The sequence below is a fragment of the Trichechus manatus genome, unplaced genomic scaffold (genome assembly GCF_000243295.1).
Source record: "Trichechus manatus latirostris isolate Lorelei unplaced genomic scaffold, TriManLat1.0 scaffold00016, whole genome shotgun sequence".
Taxonomy (NCBI): Eukaryota; Metazoa; Chordata; class Mammalia; order Sirenia; family Trichechidae; genus Trichechus; species Trichechus manatus.
The window spans coordinates 15,327,664-15,338,307 of NW_004443952.1; positions in this window are offsets into that span (position 1 = coordinate 15,327,664).

Genomic DNA, 10,644 nt, shown 5'->3' on the forward strand with positions numbered 1-10,644 from the left:
GCAGAAAAGGCATTTGACAAAGTCCAACACCCATTCCTCAATAAAATAGGTATAGAAGAGAAATTTCTCAACATAATAAAGGGCATCTATGCAAAACCAACGGCCAACATCATTCTTAATGGAGAGAGGCTGAAAACATTCCGCTTGAAAACGAGAACAAGACAAGGATGCCCTTTATCACCACTCCTATTTAAAGTACAATAAATAAATAAACAGGGTGTAAAAGGACTTTTAAGGCTTACAGTAGCCAGGTTAAAGAAAGCCTTTAAAAAGAGATGACCTTTGAGCTAAGGCTTGAATGATGCCTAGGAGTCAGCCCTGGGAGGATCTGGAGCAAAACCATTCCAGTCTGAGGGGCAGCAGTGCTAAATACTCACTGAAGCAGGAAGAAGCACGGCACTTTCAAGGGACAGGATCAAACTGTTTATCAGGTTTAATATCATACCTCAATCCTCCATAAAGGTAGGGGTAGAGGAATAGGGAAATAAAGTGTAATTAATGTTTCTTGGATGCCTTTCAAATCCCTGGAACTTTACACAAGTGGTCTCATATAATCTTCGCAACCATAGAGCTAACTATCCCCATTTCACAGCTGAGGAAACTGAGGCCCATAGAGGAGGTTTGGCAGAAACCAGATAATACTGACTGCTAATACTGACTGCCACCCCGGCTCTCATAGCCACACCACACTATCACAATAGAAAAGATGAGAAAAGAACATAGTAAGAATTCATTCTAATGCCAGAAAGAAATCAGTTAAGTATCATAGAGACATGCAGAGCAAAACCTGTTGGTTTTTCAGACATGAAGGAGCAGAGCCCATCTTTCCTGTTTCTGCCCATCTGTCGGTGCCACAGCATACCATGGGTACCAAGAGCAGCCCTTCAAATACATTTTCTGAGCATTATGGTAAGGATCCAGTTTGAAAAGAAAACTGGCTGCGAAAACTGAGCTGTAGATAATTCCCTAAGCTCTTTCTCCCTAATTATGGTGCATATAGACAGCCACAGAAACGAAGACTTAGGCCCTCTGTTGATTCTCCGACGTCTCATCTGAAGTCTAGGTATTTATTTTAATTCAGGACATGGTTCTTTTTAAAGGAAAATCAAAGAGTCCCTGAAGAGATTCTCCTGCTAAGATTTCAATCTCCATTTCCTCTGAAATGGATGTCAAAGGCAAAAACCCCAGGATCCTTGTGACAGTCCACTTTGGGTTTCTAATTTTGACAAGGAAACCATAATCTGGTGGTCTAACCCCTGATGAAGAATGCAATAAAGAATGGGAATCAAACTGAAGAACTGATCAAAAAAGAGGCCTAGGCAAAACAACATTCAGGGAAATAAAATCTCCTGAGGCTCTAAGCTAATAGGAGCAGCTGGTGAAGACCACCAAAGACAAGAGAGTGAGAGAGGGCTTCCAGGGAGAGAAAGCAGAGCGGCTTCTCAGGCACAATGGAGCAGAAATTAGCAATCCAATGAACCAGCACAATGGCACAATGGGACCCTTCCCAAGCAGAGAAGGAGGCCCCTCTCTTTGGCCCCTTCTTCAGGTCCATTTGTATCTCTTGAAGCCTCCCCACAGAACAGGTTGGTTCTCTATGCACAATCTTCTCCTTCTCTTTTTTTAAATAAAAACGTGGGGGTTTTTTGTTTTGGGTTTTTTGTTTTTCTTCATTTGGCTAAAAATAAATCACTACTCTGCTTGGTATTTGGACAGAATACGGCCCTGACATCTAAACACACATTTGTTGTCAGAACTTTACTGTCTCCTTTTCCCTTTCTTTTAATGAAAGTTTGGATTCCACTGAGTGTTCTTCCACTCTTAAGCTCCAAACATTTCAAACAGCACAAAAGATATGACAAGATGAAAGGAAGTGTCCACAAATAGACAGCTAGACAACTAGTTAGCAGCTGTCTGCTTTTCTTCAGGGTTTTTTTATTTTTTTCTGCAGGGGGGAAAAGTTTATTTCTCATTCTTGAAGGAGGCTGACTGCTGACTCTTTCTCTCTGTGTCTCTCTCTCTCACTCTCTGTCATGCACTGGCCATTTTCCAAGCCTGTTTAGTGTTAGAGGGAGAAAAACACTTATGATGCCATGTGTAACCCTGACCTTTAGAACTCATTGTCCTTCTGAGGCAACGTGTGGAGTGCTGATGCCTTTAAGTGGAATTGCTCATTCTCCATCCTTTATAGTCCAGTGTTTGCAATTTAATGAGGTTTTGGCGTTCCATCAAGTAAGGGCATTTCTTTAAACAAAAGGAACCCAGAGCAGAGGTTTTTGATTTAAAAACCTGTCCAGGATTTGGGAAGCTGGTTTAAATCTATTTCAGATCTGAATCAATCGAGGTTTGATTTGAAGGTACTGCTTTTCTCCCCTGACAGGTCTGGCAAGGATGTTATTCTTTAATTCTTGATTTTCATAGCAGCTGTGTTGCAAATTTCTCCCCTCTTTTCTCACTCCTCATTGCCGAAGCCTACCTTAAGCTTATGAGATGAAGGTCCTGCAGCATAAAAGACAAAACTTTGGAGCACAGCTGAGAACACCTCCTCAGTGCTAATCCAGATCCTCTCTCAGATCTCAAGTTGGTATTGCTGAAGGGGAAAAGAGGCAACAAGAGCTTCCCTGTAAGCGTTAATTTAGGGCTAGAAGTGTGCGCCTCTGCTCACAGCTTTCTGTGAAACACTAGATCACTATTCCCTCCTGCCTGTTAGACATCACCGCGGGTTAAACCCATTGCCATCGAGTGGATTCCGACTCACAGCAAACTTACAGGACAGAGTAGAACTGCCCCATACGGTTTCCAAGGAGTGGCTGGTGGATTCGAACTGCCAACCTTTTGGTTAGCAGCCGAGCTCTTAACCGCTGCACCACCAGGGCTCCAGACATTGCCACAGGGAGAGGCATTTCGGAGGGAGAACTGACATTAGTAGAAATGGATTTGATTGGTGATCGATGAGACAGGGAAAAGTCCAGGCCAATCCTCTTGTTCCCAGAGAAGTAGAGAATATTGATGCTCATGAGAATGGGACATCCTGGACAAGGAAAAGGTTTTGGATGTGGGAAATGAATCCAGTTTGGCCAGGTCAAATTAGAGGGCCCTGAGATATCGCCACAGCTCACCCCTCACAAATGTTCCCTGACCCTGGTTTTGGATAATGGTCCCACCTCTGTTCCCCTACACATCACACAAACACCTGTATCACTGCACATGGCTGTCAGCCACCTAACAGATACACTCCTCACTGCCTGTTCCTCCACATTCTAGCCAGACTGGGGGCAACTTGAGAGATGCTCACCCACCTATCTCCCCACGGCCTAGCCTAAGGCTTGGCATCAATGAATACTTGATGGGTGGATTAACTAATTAAACACCTACCTAAGAAACAGGTCAGAGACTTCATTCATGGAGGGAGCAGAGGTAGAGAGATCCTCTTCATGAAAGCTCACTTGGGGCAGCTTGTCTGTCTAGGGGTGATTATAAATAGCACATAGGCATGGTTTGTAAGCTGCTGTGTCTCTGCCGTACACACACCTAAAGAGAGATTCCTTAGTGACAGGGTTAACCCTTCCATATTATGGGGTGGCAGTATGGGGACAGCAAAACAAACCTTGGACTAAAGTCCGAAGGCCTGAATTCTCTGCCATTTACTCGCTTTTTTGCAACAGTGCAGAAGTCATATAACCTCTCTGAACTTTCATATGTTAAACAGGAAAATATTACCCATCACAGGCTGGGTATGAGGATGGCATCACACATAAAAGAATGTTGCAAACGAAGGGTGATACAAGCTATTATCTTTATTCTACTTTTTCAAGGGCTTATCCTTCGGTCAGCTTATCAAACATGCCTGAATTTTTTAAAAGTCTGCCCCCTAGAGGTGTTGTCCTATTAAAATCTTGAGCACATATTTACAAGCAAGTAGGATACAGGATCTGTATGATACAAGAGTATTGGGCAGCAGTAATTTTCCTTCATGTCTGCTCTCATGGAATTTCTTCACTGTTATTCCAAGAACATCCCTCTTCATACATGTCCAGACAACTAGAATTGAGTCACCTTTTGCTTGAGGGTAAAGAGGATACTGAGGAACCAGAAAACCAAGAGGGCATATTCTTAAATATTAAGTTCAAAAGCCACTATTCTAGGTGTAAACTGGAAAGATTCAGAGAATATTTCATAGCGTTTTTTGGTTTGTTTTGTTTCCTGCCACCCAACTAGATAAAAGACTCCATGGGCTGAGAGACAGGAAGAAGAGGAACCACACAGACAGAAGCAAAGTGAAATGGAGAGACTGCAAGCATCTGCCAGAGCTGGCACCATCCATCATCATCATCAGCCCAGGGACCTGAACGTAACCCTTGTTCATTCATTGTTCTCTGATGAGGAATACCAATGAATAGCAACCAGCACATCACCCACGAGTTTACCCAAGAGAGGAGATGTGCATCTCATCTCTGCCCCAAGAGTTTGTCCAGCCCCTCATTCCACTCACTCCAGATTAAAGATGCCCTATTCAACGGTCTTGGGAACATGTAGGGACATACACACACACACACACACACGCTGAATAGAGAGTAGATCCCTAGACACAGGGAGGCAGAGCAGGAAGGAGCGATGAGATTAGACGGAGCCAACATAAGATCTCCCATCAAGCTCGTTCACTGGGACACACACACACAGAGAACTCCATCCCTTCCCCTTAAAAAAACAAACAAACCAGTTGCGGTCAGGTTGATTCCAACTCATGGCGATTCCATGCATGTCAGAGTCGAACTGTGCTCCACTGGGTTTTCAGTGGCTGATTTTTCAGAAGTAGATTGCCAGGTCTTTCTTCTGAAGCAACTCTGGGTGGACTCAAACCTACAACCTTTCTATTAGCAACTGAATGCATTAACCATTTGCACCACCCAGGGACTCCTCCTTTCCCTTTATATATATGTAAAGCTCTTCCCAGTCTTCATACAGCACATCAAAAACTAAACTACTGATAAATCAGGGGCAAATTTTAGGGGCGGGGGTAAACTTGGCCTTTTAATAAATACAATAGAATATTTACTCTGGAGAATTGACTCAGAATAATATCAAGGTCTTACCTGAAAAAGTTATTGTAATAAAATTTATCTCTGAGTTAAAAAAAAAACAACCTAGAGTTGATGCCAACTCATGGTGACCCCATATGTGTCAGAGTAGAACTGTACCTCATAGGGTTTTCAATGGCTATGATCTTACAAAAGTAGATCTCCAAGTTTTCTTCTGCAGTATCACTGGGTGGATTGGAACCACCAACTTGTCAGTTAGTAGCCAAGCGCAGACTCTTTGTGCCACCTAAGAATCTATTTTTCTCAAAATTGTGTGGTACATGTTGCTGAGACCAAGGCACATTTATGGAGCCGGATGATCCTGGGTATGGAATGGTTAAATACTAACAACCACTGAGCTGGTGAAGGCATGTCGGATGGTGTTAAACAGACAGTATCTGACCATTCTTGTTTAGGCCCTATAAAGGATCTGGGTTTTTTTGTTTTTTTTTTTTATTCAGACTGATCTTTCCGGCAAGAAGCAAGCAGGATTAAACACCCTCACATCTCTGCAGTAAGGGCAGAGCACAAGGATGGCTGACCAAAGCCTGGAACGTGAAGGTGAGAAAATGGCAGAGAGGGCCGAATCCTGCAAATAAATGAACAGCCTAATACCTAAGAGAGTGGGGGAAATGCAGGACACTCACAGCAATGAATGTTGGAGAGAACAAATTTCCCTCGTGCACTCACACATCCATTTGACCATCAATTTTAAATACCCATTGTGCTCCATGCATACTGCACTGCGGAAACAGAAGTCAACAGGATCAACAGAGCTGCTGCCCTCATGGAGGTTACTATCATGTTGATAGTAACGGAGAGAAATAATTACCTAAATCATTACAGTACAGTATAATAAGTGCTATGATGGGGAAGAACGGTTCCCTGTTTTACCCCCTATTATGGAAACACCCTGGAGGGGAACCTGACATAGTCAGAGGTTGATGGTAGCAATCAAGGAGGTTACTGCCAGAAGTACCTTTTAAGGTGGTGCCTAAAGAATGAGTAAGTTTTCCAGGCAAACAGGATGTGATGAGTGAACCAGGCAGTTGGAACAGAGGTCCACACTAGCGGCCCAAGAGAAAGAGCAAACCCACAGACAGTTTCTGTCTGGTCCACGGACAAAATTTATTTGTTTTTTTTTGTTTTTTTTTTAATTACTGGCCAACAGCAAAGGTTTTCATTAAAATTCAGATTTCTAGTTTCACTTAAAAAACCAGAACATCTCGCAGAACTGGATCCATAATTCTCTCATAGTAACAACTAACTGGAATCGAGTAGTGACTGCCCCCTTCAGACAGGGCCTGATTTGCTCCAGTCTCCACCGTACCTTCTTGTGCACCTAGCAATGAGGTCTAGCTCAGTTGCAATGTATCACCAAGCTTGTGCTGTTGTCTTTCTAATAGTAGAGTTGAAGGAAAGCAAAATCTTTCTTATATTCATGTTTCTACCAGAAGTAAGTGTATTAGGGTTCTCCAGAAAAACAGAACCAACGGACATGAGAGAGTGAGCCAGTGACAGACAGAGAGAAATTGATTTATTTATTTTAAGAAATTGGCTCATGTAATAGTGGGGACTGGTAAGTCCAAAATCCATACAGGTGACAGGATGGAAATTCCAGCAGTGTTGTGTCGGAAATCTGTAGGCCAGAGGGCAGGCTGAAAACTCCAGCAGTATATCTATGTTATAGTCTCGAGGTAGAATCCTTCTCCTCTCGGAAATCTCAGTTTTTGCTATCAAGGTCTTCAAGTGATTGTCCAGATTATCAGGGGTAATTTGTTCACTTAGAGTCAATTGATTGTAAATGGTATCAACTGATTTTAAATGTTAGCCACATAAACAAAACACCTTCACAGCAACATCTAGGCTAGTGTTTGGCCAAACAACTGGGCACCAAAGCCTAGCTAAGCTGGCACATAAAATTAACCACCACCGTAAGATAAACCAAGGAAGCCCGTGTTTCACCTAGCTTTCTGCTCTCATTTGTATTACTGGCTCAGCCCCTGTATGCCTTTGAGCGTTGAGGCTCTGGTCTAGGCCTACATGAGGGTAGGAGCGATCTCTTTTTTTACCTTTATGGATTTAGCACCTGCCACCCTGCCTGGCACCTGGTTAAACAGAAATAAGTGGTTTTTGAATGAATGAAAACAGTTTGCAATAGCTAGAATATAAGAAAGAGCACATCCTATTGAGGGAATTGGAAAAAAAAAGATAGATGAGTGTAAGGAAGCAAAAAGAAGCCTAACATAGAGTAAAGCGGTGGGCAGGGGCCAGATCAGGTCAGGAAGGCCTGGCCAGGTTTTCTACAGTTTAGACTTTGTCCTAAGGGCAATGGGAGTGGATTTGACTAGATTTAGGTTTCAGAAGATCTCTCTCAGCAGCACTGTAAAAAATAAGACTGGAGAAGAACATGTTAGAAGCTGGGCTAGGAAAGCATTCCAATGGTTACGGTGATAACTGGTAAAGGCCTGACTGGGCAGTGTTGGTGGAGATGATGGATAAAGAGTTTCTAGGTGGCAGAATTGCCAGGACTTGGTGACTGAGGGTACAGAGGGTAGAGAGGGGTGGGAGAGGGTCAGATTTAGGTCCTGTACTGGAAACAAACAGGGCTCCAGGGAATCAGCTGAATCTTGATGAATCCACCTTCCCTGGTAATCTTCTTTTGTTTAACAATCCCTTGCCTTTCTGGAGACTCAGCTACTTTTCCAGGCTCCCAGTTAAATTTAAAGTTTAGAGAAACAACAAATACTATTTAGTATAGATATGAAATATCAGGACATCCTGCATTTTTATTTGCTACATCTGGCAACCCTAGTTTCAGCCCACTCCTTCATCTAAGGCTTTCTACTTTTAACTACCTCCAGCTTCCAGGAGTATGGGAATTGAGAGGCATTATCATAACACAGGGTCAGAGTCAGTAACCACTGTTCTAGAGTGCCCCTCTATGGAAAATCAACAGAGTAGTTTAGAAAAAAGGTTTTTTCTGTAATGTATATAAAGTAACATATAAGAAAATACTCTTGTGCCCAATCAAGTTTTAGTGTAAAGAAACTGTCGCCATACTCCTCCAGAGTAGTTCCTGAAGGAGCCCAGTGATTGGCCTTAAGGCAGAGACAATAAATCAAAATCACAGACACAAAGGGGATGGAAGAAGAGAGAAGAAAGGGAAAATAAGAGAATCCCTGACAGGGAACACAACAGAGAGGCCCTGTTGGAGCAGGAAAAAAGTGGGGTGCAGAACTTAAATTCTAGTAAAAAGACCAGACTTAATAGTCTGACTGAGACTGGAGGAACCCCAGAAAGCATGGCCCCCGGACTGTCAACCCAGCACTAAAACCATTCCTGAGGTCAACTCTTCAGACAAAGATTAGACTGGACTATGGGACATAAAATGATATTCGTGAAGAGTATGCTTCTTAGCTCAAGTAGATACATGAGACTAAATGGGCAGCTCCTGTCCAGAGGCGAGATGAGAAGACAGAGAGGGTCAGGAGCTGGCTGAATGGACACGGGAAATCTGGGGTGGAAAGGAGGAGTGTGCTGTCACAGTATGGGGAGAGCAACTAGGGTCACATAACAATGTATGTATAAATTTTTGTATGAGAGACTAACTTGAATTGTAAACTTTCACTTGAAGTAAAAGAATAAAATAAAATAAAAAGAAACTAAGAGGAGGAGCGGAACAAAGAAAACCACATCTACTATGGGTCAGGCAGAAGACTCAAAGGTCCTCAGATCAGACCTGTTGTCATCGAGCCAATTTCGACTCAGAGTGACCTTACAGGACAGAGTAGAACTGCCCCACAGGGTTTCCAAGGAGAGGCTGGTAGATTCAAACAGCTGACTTTTTGTTTCCAGTTGAGCTCTTAACCACTGCACCACCAGGGCTCTCGAAGGTCCTCAGGGAGTCTTAATTTGTGCACACACAAATAATGGAATTATGAGTAATATTTTATTCCTTAATCTTCATATTTTTCCGTATTTCCAAAAGTGCTACACTGAGTATGTGCTACTTTCATAATCAGATAAAATAATAATAATAAAAGTTATTTTCAAAAAGAAAAGTAGGCAGGCTATTCAGTATTTTTGTTGCAAGAATTTTAGGACTCATTGGCAAACCTATGATAGCAGTTAGCACCATTTGAGTTTATGGGGCAGATGCATTTGTAGCAAAATCTGTGGAGGAGACATCGTCTGATGACTCTGCACAAGCAGTAATAAACCCAAAGCACTTGCATTTAGGAGCGGCGCTTACTAATGAAGAAGCTACTCGTGCTAAAATGTCTAAAACCTCAGAGGAACCCTATCAATATCCTTTTAGCAGAACCTTCACAATCCGAAGCCACCATGCACCCAAAATGTCGACGAGAAAAGGGAAAGATAAAACGGTATGTTTTCTTTGTTACAATGCCAATTTGCATTTTTTTTAACCCACACATGAATTCCAAAGGGTGCAAGATATTCTCTCTAGGGAGAAGGGGGAAAAGAGGTAATCATGACAAATTATCTTTTCCATTTTATCATCATCTTGCTCTGTCTCTGTCAAATCATTCCTCAAACACAGCAGTCTGCAAGCCCTGCTCACCCTACCCTACCCCACCCCCCTGTGTGCTATTTATACCTTTTGGATCAAACCAGCATTTTTGCATATCTCAGCTATTTCAGGGGCTGCAATGATGAACTGCACTGTTTTCAGCCTTTTCCATCAGAGTTGCTCGCGGTCACGTCCCTGAATATCTTTAAGGGCAATGTGTTCCACAATCACTCCAATCTAAATCTGTCAATAATTATGATAGAGGGGGATAGACTCCATTTCACACATGGAGGAACTGTTCATTTTTCAAGCCTACATGTTGCTTCCAAATTATCTGCAGCAGTAACACAACCTTGATCTACAACTTTGCAAAGAAGTGGACGGAGCTTCTTTTTTATTCCCCCCAGGGAACTAATCACAATTCCTCCTAAGAAAAGACAGTGTTTTTCTTAAGCAATTTTCTTTCTTTCACAGCTATTTGTTAAGTCTTGGGTTTCTTTTATTTAAGTGGATACTCCTAGAAAAAGAACCATAATATCCAAAGTGGTGGTGAAGTAAAGAGAGGTGAGAAAAGAATGGAAGAAAAAGACCAAGAAGAGCATTGCAATGAAAAAGAGATGAGATGAAGCTAGTTTGTCTGTAAACCTTCATCCCAAGTACAATTAAAAAAAAAAAAGAGAGAGAGATGAGAGGGATGGAAACGAGGAAGTTAAAAAGATGATGATGTTTTGTCTTGGAACAATCAGCTTAGCAGGACATTGGAACTGTCTCTTTCCAACTCTGTTTCTGGGTGGAAAATAAGTTAGAGCTGCTGCAGAATTTTTAAGCTCCTCCACGATGGTTTACAAGCTCAACTTACCACAGTCTCATTTCTCTCACTGAGCTCCCCCCGCCCCATCTTTAGTCAGCACTCTAGGAATTTATATCTAAAGTATTTAAAATTACTAGATGTAATTATATTCAAAACAAATTACTGATACTGTAAATTCAGAAAGTTTAAAAATGATACTTAATAAAATGTAAAGTGAGTAT